The sequence below is a fragment of the Thermobia domestica genome, chromosome 16 (assembly GCF_964235325.1).
Source record: "Thermobia domestica chromosome 16, izTheDome1.hap1.1, whole genome shotgun sequence".
Lineage (NCBI taxonomy): Eukaryota > Metazoa > Arthropoda > Insecta > Zygentoma > Lepismatidae > Thermobia > Thermobia domestica.
Genome location: NC_137469.1, coordinates 10,152,171 through 10,167,624, shown reverse-complemented (window position 1 = coordinate 10,167,624; position 15,454 = coordinate 10,152,171). Strand labels below are relative to the sequence as shown.

The 15,454-nt window shown below is 36.9% G+C and overlaps 1 protein-coding gene across 1 annotated transcript in view; it reads right to left on the bottom strand.

The window, feature by feature from the left end:
• Positions 1–3,268, bottom strand: part of LOC145672910 (cytochrome P450 4C1-like) — an 84,880-nt gene extending 81,612 nt beyond the window's left edge. The window contains exon 1 of the mRNA XM_081742111.1: positions 2,826–3,268. The gene's annotated coding sequence lies outside the window, so the exon portion shown is untranslated. The remainder of the gene's footprint in view (positions 1–2,825) is intronic.
• Between the last annotated feature and the right edge of the window lie 12,186 nt (positions 3,269–15,454).

Genomic DNA, 15,454 nt, shown 5'->3' with positions numbered 1-15,454 from the left:
TCACATAGCTTAGAAAATATTATTATTATTTTCTAAGCTATGTGATTAGAAAATAATAGTATAAATTAGGAAATTTTAGATTAGAAAGCCTTCTTGTACCTAACGTACATAAATACGGGACATTTTGGCGTCCCGGGAAAATTTTTCGGGACACCGGGAATAGTAGTGAAAAAACGGGACAATCCCGTTTTTACGGGACGGTTGGTCACCCTATCATAATAGGACCCTGTTTCCCAGCCGCGCTTACAGTGGGGCCCGTTTCCCAGCCTTGCTTGTAATGAGGCTCCTGTTCCCCAGCTCTGCTTATAATGGGGCCTCTGTTTCAAAGCCCTGCTTGCAACGAGGACTCTATTTCACAGACATTACATTTAGCTACTTCGCAGTATAAGTGTTAACGATACCTTGTACTTGTGTCTACGCCGATAGAACTCTAATGCTACTCTCAACAACTTAGCATGTATCTCAATTTAAACTAATTTAGGGCTACAGCGGGGGAAGGACGGACGAAATCATCTATAACGTAGGTCATGAAAGCCATCAGCAAACATTCGGAAGCAATATGTTGTACTTGCTAACATATGAAATACTGAATTTAAATTAAATTGTTATTTATGACCCAGATTTCTGCCCGCTGGGCTCAAAGAGATAAATTATTAATGAATATGAATGAAAATGAAAGCATTGGTGGAATGAAAATGTGGAAGGAAATGGTAGAAGCTAAAGAAAACCCACACACTCATGTGGCCTGGAATCGAAGCCAGTGACCCCCTTGCACTAGAAGTGTGCACGTTATCACCGAGCCACATGCCACGACCTGACAATGATTACCGGTACTGAATATTGATATTGAGTAGACAATTAGCAACCAAGGTTCTCTATATTTCTTAGTCAAGAGGGGTAGTGTCGCAAAACTTAATGGGTCTTATGCAGAGTCGCTCTGACGATCGATTAGTGTCATATTAAAGTGTTCTACTAACATATGTTTCCTGCAGTAGTCATGCCTTTAGTATGACGCTAATCATACGTGAAAACGACTCTGCATAAGGCGGAATGATTTTTCAAATTATAAGTGTGCTTTGGATTAGGTTGATCTGCGTTTAAGATGCCATTTCAGTAACTGTAAGCGACTCTGTGGGAAACGGATGTTACTGTTTCAAGTTGTATACGAAACGTTACCCTGGTTTATGTCCGAGGCAAGTACCGGAGAACGAAATCAAACGCATGAAAAGCACATACGCTAAGCACTTGACCACGATGATGCTTTAGTTGGTTGTCAATCCTGAGATAAAGGGTTTCACGCTTATGCAGACAAGTACGTATGTTTAACTGAACTGTATCGTGCTTCCATCATTTCATTTTCTAATTCACACAATTATTGCATTATTATTAATTTATATCGTCATTCGTCTTTTGTAGTTGAAAACTAAAACTTGGTGCGCGAAATATTTAATTTGCGTAATGTCTCTGATGTCAGCGACTGACATTTTTCACAAGGTCATTATAAGTGCGTAGATATTTGCGTCCGCTCATCCCTAAAAGCTGTATAATGTTCTTTTGACGGCAAATTAAAGTGTAAGAAGCAACGGTAAATAATTTAAAACCTCTCCAGGTTTTTTTCTTTTTTTTTTAATCAAGAGTGCAGAAAAATCGGTGAATGTGAGTAATGAAGGTCATGGAACATGTGAAAGAAATAAGACACTTTAGAAATGATTTTAGACACAAGAATTTTAGAAATGATCGAAAAAATGGATCAAAAGAATGCGATTTTGACCAAGAATTTTAGAAATGATCGAAAAATGGATCAAAAGAATGCGATTTTGGCCAAGAATTTTAGAAATGATCCAAAAAATGGATCAAAAGATTGTGATGTTGGCCAAGAATTTTAGGAATGATTGAAAAATGGATCAAAAGAATGCGATTTTGGCCAAGAATTTTAGAAATGATCAAAAAATGGATCAAAAGATTGCGAAGTTGGCCAAGAATTTTAGGAATGATTGAAAAATGGATCAAAAGATTGCAATGTCGGCCAAGAATTTTAGAAATGATCAAAAAATGGATCAAAAGATTGCGATGTTGGCCAAGAATTTTAGGAATGATTGAAAAATGGATCAAAAGAATGCGATTTTGGCCAAGAATTTTAGAAATGATAAAAAAAATGGATCAAAAGATTACGATGTTGGCCAAGAACTTTAGGAATGATTGAAAAATGGATCAAAAGAATGCGATTTTGGCCAAGAATTTTAGAAATAAAAAAAATGGATCAAAAGATTGCAATGTTGGCCAAGAATTTTAGAAATGATTGAAAAATGGATCAAAAGAATGCGATTTTGGCCAAGAATTTTAGAAATAATAAAAAAAATGGATCAAAAGATTGCAGTGTTGGCCGAGAATTTTAGAAATGATAAAAAAAATGGATCAAAAGAATGCGATTTTGGCCAAGAATTTTAGAAATGATCAAAAAAATGCATCAGAAGATTGCAATCTTGGCCAATAATTAGTTTTTGGATCAGGGACCACAAAACTAAATCAAGTTTTTTTTTTTTTTTTTTTTTTTTTTTTTTTTTTTTTTTTACGGAATAAGCACATCATACTGAGTTAAGTGATAGTTTGGGTTTGGCTACACTATATGTAGTTCTCCAGATATAAGGCGTGCAAGAAATCTGGAATCACCATGCACTTCTAGAGAGCACCCATAGCGTTGAAGTACAAGGACAAATTTCATAGTTACAAGTAGAATGAAAAGCTTCTTCTCTGGACTTTCTTCCAGTTCTATGATAATAATAATAATGATAATAACAAGTTAATGAAATAAAAAGAAAACTTACCTATTATTTTCTCCTTGATCTAGTTATTGCAGCAGCTTACTACAGTGAGTGGACCGTAACGTAAACGAAACAGCTAAACTCTTCAGTACAAGCACGCAAGGCCTGCCAAGGTCAATGCCGTTAAGTTGTTATCACCGACAAGACTTGTGTTTTTGTAGCACTGATGGATCAAAGTCGCGCATGATGTAGTAAATAGTCAACGTGCTAAATACTCCTTTTGACCCTTTTTGCACTTAAAACACGGCGATAAAGCACTTCCGCAATGTAACTGATGGGTAAATCGGTTCTTCTTCACCACAAACAAACTCAAACATATTCTTTCTTTCTTTTCAAATCTTGTATGTCTTCAGTGAACACATGACCTTGCCCGCAGCAAACTTGGAGAGCTCTCAGAAGTAACTAACCACACTACAGCTTATTTCATTTGGTTCTTTGCCATCTGGTTTGTTTGTAGCCCTTTCCTTATCTCTCTGTGATAAGAAATAGATCGACAAGTACTTCTGGTTCAATTAATTTCTTTATTCATTGTGACACTGCATATTTGCGAAAATAATGAAATGGCGGTGACATTTGGTTTTGACGAAGAGAAGATTAAACACGAAATTAAAGTGTCTTACAGTGGCGTCTCTGGCATGTAAAATTGGAAGGGGGACATCAAAGAAAGTGATTTAAATGGTACTACCAAGGGCGACGATTTCTCTGTAAATTTGGGGGAGACCATTCAGATGCAGAAGGTATATATATATGAGGATTTTAAGACAAATTGCATTCAAATTATGCCAAATATTGTATATTCATAAATACAATAGGGAGCCCACAAGAGCTTTGGGGGGGCGGGATCCGGGCCCCCCGGCCTCCCAGGATCGGCGCCCTTGGATACTACCTAACCCAACCTGTTTATTAACTTCGATTCCATTTGTTACCTTTTCGCTTACCTTCACTGACCCCTAAGATATATCAAGAACTCGATTACAACCGTTGTTTCACAGCCTGAATATTATATTCCAAATAAATATAATAATTATTATTTATATGATATTCTGTTGTTAGTAAATAAATTAAATTAGAATAAAATATTGAATATTTTGTACTTCAAAATATTGGGGTGGACGCGTCCTTCTCGTCTCCACCCGCCAGATACGCCCGTGGTGTCTTATATCGAACTGAGTATTAATATAAATGTGTGCAAATGAATATTTCAGTTATGTAGTCCTCTTCCCCATCCTCACTACAGCATGGGCGTCTCTGGCAGGGGGACGGGGGGACGCGTCCCCCCAATATTTTGAAATACGAAATATTCAATATTTTATTTTAATTTAATTTATTTAGATACTCACTAGCAGTTAGATAATTTCCTTTGATGTCCCCCCCCCCAAATTTTACATGCCAGAGACGCCAATGCACTACAGTGATACCAGAAACGAAATCTGCATACATGCAACGCTTCATTTGTGATCCCCATTATCAAAACGTTCTTCTGTTTTATTACGAAAAGAAAGAATTGTCATTCATGTTCATCCCATTATCTTTATCTTTAATTCTATATAGGGACACGGTGGTTCGATGGTAGAGCGCTTGTCTGCACTGCGTGGTGTCCTTCGTTCGATCCCCAGCAAAGTAAGTTTATGGTAGAGAACATCGTGTACGTGGGTTTTCTCGGGGTATCCTCTTTTCCTCCCACATTTTCATTCCCCAACCCCTCCATCATCATTCACTGGCCTAAACCATCCGTCTCCGTTAGCCTAATAGGCATAATCGTGGGACGCCACTTAATGAAAGGTTTAATTTAATTTTCATTTACGTATAGCATTAATTTATTAGGTTTAAAAAGAAATTTGTTTTTCCTTATTTTACTCGGAAACTGTCCATTCTTGCATTTTTTTTTTTTTTTTTTTTTTTTTTTTTGCTCAATAAGATGTATAGATTGGCAATTTACGTCTCTTCATTGGGTGTCCTTTAATCGTTAAACACCAATAATATTGTAGAATTTGTAAGTAGTATATGCGTCAGTGTTCGACAAAATCAAACAAAACACAATCTGCTAGTAAATGGTTCATACTTTTCTTAACACAATAATAGTAATCATCATCACTATAGGTATTCCGACATTATTGGCACGTCACTTACCGCAACTGAGAAGCTGCAATGTTCCACGGTCTTCCGTTAACCTCTTCGTCTTCACGCACGATTTTTATGTTTTAATGTCGTCCATCAGCTGTAGTCTCCTTCGTCCAGTCCCTCTCTTGCCTGGCACCATACCCTCCAGCATGTCCCTCGTGATGCAATTCCTTCTCCCGGAGAAATTAAAACACCGCTAATTTTACAGTAATTATGTGATATCTTCAAATAGATAAAAGATAATCGAAATGTGGAACAAGAACGCCCTAGACAATATCATTTTACATGAGATATCGTTATCACGACTCATTTATCTGTTTTCGATTTCTGGCCATTTTGAAAATCGGCATTTATTTTCGCGTTTCTAAACGGCTGGAAACGGAAAGCCACTAGGTGGCTTGTGATAACGGTACTTCACACAAAATAATGTTGTCTAGGGCGCTCTTGTTCCGCATTTCAATTATCTTTTATCTATTTGAAGATATCACATAATTACTGTAAAATTAGCGGTATTTTAATTTCGTCGGGATGAGGCCTCATAAGGTGGGAGCGGACCCGGGTTCGATTCCCGGTGGGAGCACTCGGTCGAAAAAGTGTAAAAAGCTTTTCCAGGACAGTCATCCTGAATGAGGTTTCCCTGATTCAAACCAGGCAAATGCCGGAGCAGTACCTAACTCATAGGTCCCAGGCCGTTCCCTTCCTTTCCCACTCCTTTCTTCCTTCCATTTCCTTGAATAGTGTGATCACCGAGGGACGTCATCCCTCAAACGTGACGGGCCAACATGGTCATAAATGACGAAAAGTCTAGAAATCTAAATCCTCAATCCTAAAATCCCCTAAATTCCTTCTTAACTAATGTCCCAACCAGTTTTCTCTCCCTTTTCTCAATAATATCTTATCTAGTGCTCATATAAATAATAAAAGAGTAGTTATTGCAGTGAAATAGGAGCTATCAAGAACTGGCAACGATGGAACATACTTGTTAACGTCACAAAAATTCGTTTTTCTCGACTGCCTGAAAAAGTGACACATGGCAACTCACCTCCAAGGATGACCCTTTGTTCATTTCGATTATGTAAATCTCGTCTCTGGACAATACCATAGTAAAAGAAACATTAAACTTTAAGAGTCTTCATCCAGACGAAATTAAAATACCGCTAATTTTACAGTAATTATGTGATATCTTCAAATAGATAAAAGATAATCAAAATGTGGAACAAGAGCGCCCTAGACAATATTATTTTACACGAGAAACCGTTATCACGACTCACTTATCTGCTTTCGATTTCGAGCCATTTTGAAAATCGGCATTTATTTTTGCGTTTCTAAACGGCTGAAAACGGAAAGCTACTAGGCGACTTGTGGTAACGGTACCTCATGCAAAATAATATTGTCTAGGGCGCTCTTGTTCCATATTTCAATTATCTTTTATCTATTTGAAGATATCACATAATTACTGTAAAATTAGCGGTATTTTAATTTCACCGGGATGAAGACTCTTAAGAGTCGATGATAAAATTTTGGGCTGTCTCATTTAACCATAGTGTGTACTGTCGTCTTCCTAGTGTCTTGGTTAGTGCATATTTCAGGATCACTTTCGTTTTAACAGATACCCTGGTTATTGTACAGCATACATCTGTAAGTTTACAAGAAATTTGTTTATCATCCCTCGGAAAGTACATGCGGATTTACACTCAGAAATATAATTCTACAGGGTGTGGCAGAATCAACTAAGCAGTTTTAAGGAGCAATAAAAAGTAAATCTGGATATATAATGTTATATAGAGAAAAAATGTTTTTATTTTCTAAATTAGTACAATATACCATTTTACAGTCATTTAGTTCTGAAAATAATGTCCTCAAGATGGCGGTCGTTAGCATCAATACATTGTTGTAGACGATCCCTGAAGTTTCGAGCAGCTCTTGCACACATATCGCCGGACATGGCATTCACTTCGTCAATAATCCGCTGTTTTAACTCTGGTAGGGTGTGAGAGCGGCTTTTGAAAACCTTTTCCTTCAGATATCCCCAAAGAAAGTAGTCACAAATGTACAAATCTGTTGTCCGTGCAGGCCACCCGACATCACCCCTCAAAGAGGCGAGGCGTCCCAGAAAAATTTCTCTCAAAACATCAAGTGAAATTCGAGCTGTGTGAGCAGTAGCTCCATCCTGTTGGAACCACAAGTCCCCCAGTCCATGTTCTTCAACAATCTCGTCCATTCTGGGTTGCAGAAAAATTTTCAACATTGAAACATAAGGTGTGGAATTCACTGTCACGGACACTCCTTCCTCAAAAAAGCTCGTTGTGTAGCGATCACAGATCTGATGTTTTCATAATAAGCGCGAACGGCAAAACCACGATGTGCACCGGTCCAGGCCACATTAGCTACTGAAATGAGGTCAACGACTGAACAAAGGTAGACCACGTGAAACTGCCTACCCCTACCACAGCTCTCGCGGTAATCGATAGAAACTGCTTAGTCGGTTCTGCCGCACCCTGTAGTATCGACTGGTGTGTGTTTCATCCTTGCACTTTCTTTGTAAGCATTCTTTGTAAGTTTCATCCTTCTTATTTCTAAACAAAACGACGTGCTTTCTTACTACAACTACTACAAGAAGCAGACAACAGGCACCGTCACCATTATGAAGCCATGTGACAGAAAAGGAGCACTAGCATCACCGCTGTCCAAAAGGGGGTATAAAACATGACATAAGACCATCATCGACTGCTAGGTTCTTCTGTTTTCTAAGCTTGTCTGAAACTCTGAGAGATCAAACCTGACCCAAGCTGCTTTAGCTTGCCTAGAACTTTTGAGATCTGCTACCTACTTAGCTTGCTTAATTATATATTAGTTTGATCGATTTGGGACGACTTCAGTTTCTTTACAATTAATAAGAACAAATTATTTCCACCTTTTAAATTCGTTATTATTATTATTATTATTATTATTATTATTATTATTATTATTATTATTTTATGTTTCTAATTCACTTTCGAAGTCGATTATTTTACTTTTTAAAGTTTATTTATATTTTCTACTTCAGATGTCCAAGATACCTCTCACAGTGGGCGACAATTCACAGAAAATAGTTTGGCAAAAGTTGAGCAAGACTTACATGTAAGCTGTCATGATACCGTCAATGACCCAAACGTCCATTACCTAACAGTGTAAAATCATTTGGAGAAAGCATACACACAAAGATGTTGTCAATCCTTTGCTCCTATGCAGCCCACCTCTCTTAGTTGAATTTCTGGTTGCTGCATATTTTAGGTTATTTTTTTCATGAGTTGCAAAAATTATTTGAAAATGAAATGAAATATTTAAGTTTTACGTCCCACGGTTATGCCGGCTAGGCTGAAGGAGATGGTGATAATGAGAAATGAATGAAATGGTGGAATAAATAAAGTGGGAGGAAACGGGAAAACCCCGAGAAAAACCACGAGCACGGTGTTTATTCACCACAAAGTTCACTTGGTGCGAGTTGGGATGGAACCCAGGATCCCATGCACCAGAGGTGAACCCTCTACCACTGAGCCACAGCGACCCTTTAAAAATTATTTGATTAAAAAAAATAATCAATGAATTATTGAACTTTTTCCCAATGTTTTATAGATAGTGAACCTTTCTTTAGAATCACTTATTTGGTTAGTAAATTCACATGAAAATATTACGAAAGGATCTCGATAAAATGGCAAACATACATACGTACATACAGATAACAGTAAGAACCTCATTGTTTGTTGCTGTTTATTACATTATTATATTTTGTATTATTTGGGTTATTTGAATATAAAAGGCACAGAAACAAGTTTTTAGGATGAAAGAAAGTGAATTCGCACTAGTTAGTGCTAACTAGCAAATAATTATAGAGCAATAATAATACAGCAACATACAAAAAATAAAAGTTCTGTGCACCTTACCCCAGAATATGGATTTGATGTATTTTGTTACACAGAAACCAATTTTGAAACCCCAGGATGTGGATTCGATATATTTTGTTACACAGATTCCAAATTTTGAAACCCCAGGATGATTGACTCCAGAATATGGATTCGATGTATTTTGTTACACAGAATCCAAATTTCGAAACCCCAGGATGATTGACTCCAGGATATGGATTCGATGTATTTTGTTACACAGAATCCAAATTTCGAAAGCCCAGGATGATTGACTCCAGGATATGGATTTGATGTATTTTGTTACTCAGAATCCAAATTTCGAAACCCCAGGATGATTGATCCCAGGATATGGATTCGATGTATTTTGTTACACAGAATCCAAATTTCGAAACCCCAGTATGCTTCACTCCAGGATATGGATTCGATGTATTTTGTTACTCAGAATCCAAATTTCGAAACCCCAGGATGATTGACCATGTCAATTCCTTTTCATAGGCGAAAAACTTGAGCGATTTTGGGCAGGGAGAATACCTGTAACACAGCCATACAAAAAATATTCTATGCAACAAACACCAGGGCATGGTTTCTATGTATATTGTGTCACACAGAATCCAACTTTCGAAACCCCAGGATGATTGACTATGTCAATTTTTTATGGGTGAAAATTTTCTGCAATTTTGGGTACGTAGGGCATACATTTTTCGCCCATAAAATAAAATTGACGCAGTCAATCGACCAGGGGTTTTGAAATTTGGATTCTGTATGACACAATACTCATAGAATCCATACTCTGGGGTCTAGTGCACAGAACTTTTGTTTTGTATGTGTGTGGCTGTGTTATTGAAACTGTGCAAATATTTTATAGATATATTTCTGGGAATCGCTTATTTGAATAATAAAAACCGCATATTATCAACTTTTCTTCATAGAATCGCAACAAATCTTCTTTCTCTTCAAAATATGCCTCTGGTGTACTATATTTTAGATATATTTCTGGGAATCGCTTATTTGAATAATAAAAACCGCACCAATATATTATCAACGGTTCTTCATAGAATCACAACCTATCTTCTTTCTCTTCAAAATATGCCTCTGGTCATCGCCGGCTACGATCTCTTAGCGCCTTCCCAAATAGGTCAGACAAGCGAACACGGCCTAGTTCCTTTAGGAGCCGCTGTGGCGCTAGTTACGTGCACCAATATTTTCTCTGTGTAGCAGGCAAATGAAACTGCTAGCTATAACAGGAAAATAAGTCCCCCCCCTTCCACATAGTATCACAAAAACTAAACTGTTTTTAAAATTGAATACAATTAGTATCGATTAATTAAGAATAAAAGATAATACAAATACACCGGGAAGAAATCCTTTACAAATTACAAACGAGGCACTTCCCCAGATAATGGCTTGGCATTTAGAAATTTTGCATGTTCAAAACATCCTGTTTCAACATCTGCTATGTTCTTCAGCAACACTGGAACTATTACATCGCAAATTTGTACACTTAATTTGAATGAATGATCGTCCGAAAAGAGGCACTGCAAATACTAAACGTGTTGCAGAAAGAAAGCAATATAGGCGGAAAGAGTTTCCGAAATTCGGGTGTTCACAAACCGATGGGCCTTTTAAACAACGTGAATCACCCATACTAGTACTTTTGTAGGATAGCACATTACGTTTCTACTGTCATAAGTTCATAAGCGTGGAATTGCATTTGTCCTGACTGATAAGTTTGTGACATGAGGCACAATCTATACTTTGAATAATTTTCCGATCTACAAAACTTCCTAAGAAAGGAGTAGAAGCTAATTTCACTGTTCCTGATAAAATGTCTGAAAAGAAAACCATAAGTGAGAACATTAAAGAATTATACAAATTGTGACAATAGTAGTGAACAATAGGCTAAAATGTTATGAATTGACTAATTTCTTAAAAATGTTATGAGTTGACTAATTTCTTATTGTGCATATAGTGTGTACAGTCTGAATTGTTAAGGATTGGATTTCATTTGCGTTATGATTTAACTGAATTTCACTTTTAGTTTACACTTTAATGATGTGTCTATTTTTCTCCTAGTGCAAAATGGTTATATTTTTCCCCTGGCATTATCGTATTAGTAGGTTTCATATGGTAGATTGTCAGAAATACATAAATATCTTTCTACAACATGGAATCTTTGTATATTATCCGTTTTAGTAAGATGTAAATAGGAGTCTACTATACGATATTTCACAAAAGTAAATAAAACCATTTTGTCTAGATAAATATTACGGAAATTTGGGGTTACCACTGGCACACCAAATACTGGGATAGTATCTGAAATAAAGGCTCTGGTTTCTTCTTCTATCCCATTAGCAAGGGCATCAATCTTGGGAAGCTTTGGAGGCCGCGCCCCCCGAAGTTGAAATTGGCTCCCCTAATAGGAGGGGGGGATGCTAAGGTGAAGTAGGTTCTCTAATTTCTACAGTACATGGTAATTCGTTTTCCTGTTCTACTAAAGCGTATCTGCCATAGGGCTCCTCAAAGTTACACAGAAATCGGCAATCTTGCCCCTAAGCTAAAGGTTTTAGGTCTCTTTTTTTCTGTAGAAAAGAACCAACCTACGCATAGATCCCATTACTACTCAGAAACATAAATAAATAAAATTAATTACACAAGCAAAAAACAACATTTACTAGGATCAGTTTGAAGACCAGTCAACAATTCTGTAACTGTATCTGGTATGGGGATATATGCTTCAGAATCAGTAAAGTGATCGGGAATATGTATTTTTCTTTGAAATATTAGTAGAATTTGCGGTGGAAGGCAGAGATATTAATAAAGTTTTTAAAATTCGATTTATTGTACATACAATGGCTCTGCTAACCTACATATCATTGCTCCCAGACAAAATGGTACACAACAATATACCATAGTTAAAACAATAAAAGAATACTTTTTGTGCTGTTAATTTTACTACATAAAGATACTGCAAGTATTATGCAACTATAGTGCCTACATACGCTACGTGACTTTTTTTTTAGCAAGGAGAAAAATTACGTAAAACACAACACTCAGGGTTCGCAAATGTCCCGGATTTTAAGGGACAGTCCCTTATTTTATGATTTTGTCCCGCGTCCCAGGGAGCTTCGATACGGGGCAGCAAAAGTCCCGTATTTTGCCCAAATAACAAATTTACCTCAGACAACGACTTTAAAGCCCGCAATTTTTAATGAGTCGTCATGAGCCTGGCCAGTAAATGGCAAATGATATTTCACAAAAGCTCCGAGTTGCCAAATTTATTTAAAGTCGTCTCCTTTTGCCTAAGGATCCCACCGCCAAATTCATTTGTGGAAAGAGTTTTCTCACATATGAATTTGAAATGGACTGACACAGAAATATGTGTTTCTGCCCAGTTGATGACAGTTGAGTTTTTCGACAGCCTAAAGAAAAATCCAAACTTGAAAAATTTTATCAGTACTGTTAAATGAAGCGTGAAGTAGGATTTTTGAAATAGTTTAGATTACGTAAATGCAATGTTTTAAAAGTAAGATTTACCTATTTTTTTCTTAGATCTATATTAACTCTTTGTATTAGTTCATACTTTTGTATTTCTTTCAGTCTAAAATGATTACTTTTTTATGTGATGCCTGGCTCATTTTCTACCACTAGATTATGTTTATTAAAACCCTTCCCGTTAATACTCATTGAAACTAGTCAACCCATCCCTTATTTAGACTATTTTTATTTGGCAATCCTGACCACACTACACTTGTCTAAATCCACTCAGACTTATGTGACAGACAACCTGTCCTTCTGTTTAGTGCACGTTAGTAGCGCCACAACGGCCGAAAGGTCAACTATCCCCTGTACGCTAAATCCCATGTTACGAGAGGAATATGGTAAGGCGGTAAGGAATCGTAGCCGGCGATGCTCTGGTGAACTAATTAATGAGAATATAATCTAGTTAGTCCATAAATTCCTTATCTTACTTGTGTAATGTCACTCCTGGTACTAAATGTGTGCCATTATCATTGTTTTAAATAGGATTACTTTATTTGATCTTCGTGTACAGGGTGCTTCACTCCAACCTGAAATCGGTTTTTCGTTAATAATTTATTGACTAACGAAGATATTGCAACGATAATATTAGCAGACTTACTGTGTTTCGGGCGAAATGTAAATAATATCATAACATACTGTATGTTGAAAGTTGCCATCATTTGCGCTTAAACTAGAAATGGGCAAAACTGATTTGTAGAAAAATTGAAAAAATTGACATTTCGTTTCTTCAAAACCGGTTCTTGATAGAAAACTGAAACCGGTTCTTAACAAAAAGCGGAGACTGGTTTGGATAGAAAACTGAACCGGCTTCCAAACTGTTTTTGAAACTGATCAAAAACTGGTTTCGGTTTTTCTAAAAGCCGATAAACCGCTTTTTGTACCCACAACTAGTCTAAATAGAACAAACCATACGTTGTATATTTCGGAATGTACCACCACCACGTATACTGTCTCAAGTTTCACTAATTAATTGTTCACTAATGTCCAAATGGTATATTTACTAGGTGTGTGTGTTTACATCCTAGCATATCAAAGAACATCTCTGCCGTTTTTCTAAACCAAATCTGCTTTCCAGTATGTCCGAAGAGTAGAGACGTCCTGCTCGACAGTATATTAATATAATTTTTTTGCAACTTCGTTATCAGTTACATTGTCATTACGCTCAAGTAACAATCATTTCTTTCTGACGCCCCTCAGGAACTGAATGAACAAAAACATAAAAGCGAGAAGGTCGAATGGTGTGTGCACATAATTACACACGAATTTATTTCGGGAAGAGTCAAAAGTAATTGAGGGAACCCAAATTCAACACGAGAACAAATTACAGTATAATTTGTAAAACCAGCCTCAAAAATAGTCTAAATTTACAGAAAATTGGGATTTCGGGGAGGATGGTCCGGACACACGGGACCCAGCCGCTGCCCACGTCCCTGGATCTGTGGTGCCATTAGCCGTAACGAGAAAAATATCTACACCAGCCTGACTCTTAGCTAAATGACTGACGACCGCAAGCGGAAACATCATCTCCACAATATCATGCTTCTTACCAAAGTACGACACTCTCAGACATATTTCACAACAGTTTTACATTACGCATTGACCGGATGTATTCTTGTTTAAATTTGGTTGCATTATCTTAATTATTGTAATACTAACCCAACATCAATTGATTATATTTTGTAACTCGTTTGGTCGGATGTGAGTACCGTGCTCACACGTACAAAATATGCGTTTATATTATACTTAAGGTTGCAATTTGATAATTTCCGTTGATATATAGCACAATATAAGATTTCACATTGTAACATAAATCACGAAATTGTATTCTAACGCCTGTTGAAACATATAAAAAGGGAACTAGCTATTTTTACTTGGGTTTGCAATTTAACGTTTTACAAAAACTTACGTGAAAATTATTTTCTATAGAATGTAATGGTCATCATATATTAAAGCATATGCGGTATATAGAGCACATCATCTTGTGAGTTTTCGCAACTTCAGTATATTAGAGTAAACAAGAAACAACTGCTTTACAAATAAACACATCAAGTCGCAAGCCTCACGTTTCCTGCAGAAAACCACTGAATAATACTTGAACATTTCTGAAACAAACTAAAAATACTAGATAGTTTCACTGGAAATATCATTTGTAGCTCATGACAAGACGAAACTCGTTACATGTGTCCCGTTTGTATACCAGTAATATTCTGTTATTTCATGTAAAGATCTGAGTATTCCGGATAAATGCAGTAGTCTTATCAGAGCGCAAATCTCATCCGTTTGTGTGCCAGTTACATCGTTGTCTCAGCTGCAGCTGATTTGCATTTTGTGAAGATGATCGTTAGAGTAGTTTGTTCTTTCTTCTGTTGTTTCACTCGTAAAAAATGACTTTCAGACTTCAACAATTTTTGGGGCATTTTTAATATGTTCATCCCTTACACCAGGAGGGTGAACAACAATATTTCTTCGTCTTCTGCATGCTCTTTGTCGTAGGGGGTAATCATTCCACATAATCAGATAGTCCTTATCCAGGTTGTTCACACCGCAACCAGGAGGAATATCACCATCATCAACGGAAGACTCTTCACTACGCTATTATGTTCCATATTTACGTCTGCTACTGTGTCAGAATAAGCAGATTCATCGAATTCTGATAGCATTCCATTACTTATATCATTGTAATTATCATCTTCCGTTAATCATTGTCTTATCTGGGAATCCTCACCATTCATTTCAGCTCGAATCACGTCATCATAGTGACGAACGATCAAAAAAAAATGTAAACGCGAGCAATCAGTTCTTAGCGGAACGCTCACAGACAGAACGACCTTTACCCTATCACGACTATAACTCACGCTAAGCACGTGTCGAATCACTAATAATTTTTAGGACCACGCGCAATATTCCAATAAGTAGCTAAGCGGCAACATACATAAATAGGGAAATTTACGTAAATACAGAACGTATAAAACCAAACTTGAGCACTCTGTTCGCAACCGACTGATGAAGGGTTAGAAAAATAAATTTGGCTTGGAGTAGAACACCCGGTATATTAAACTTTAACATGTG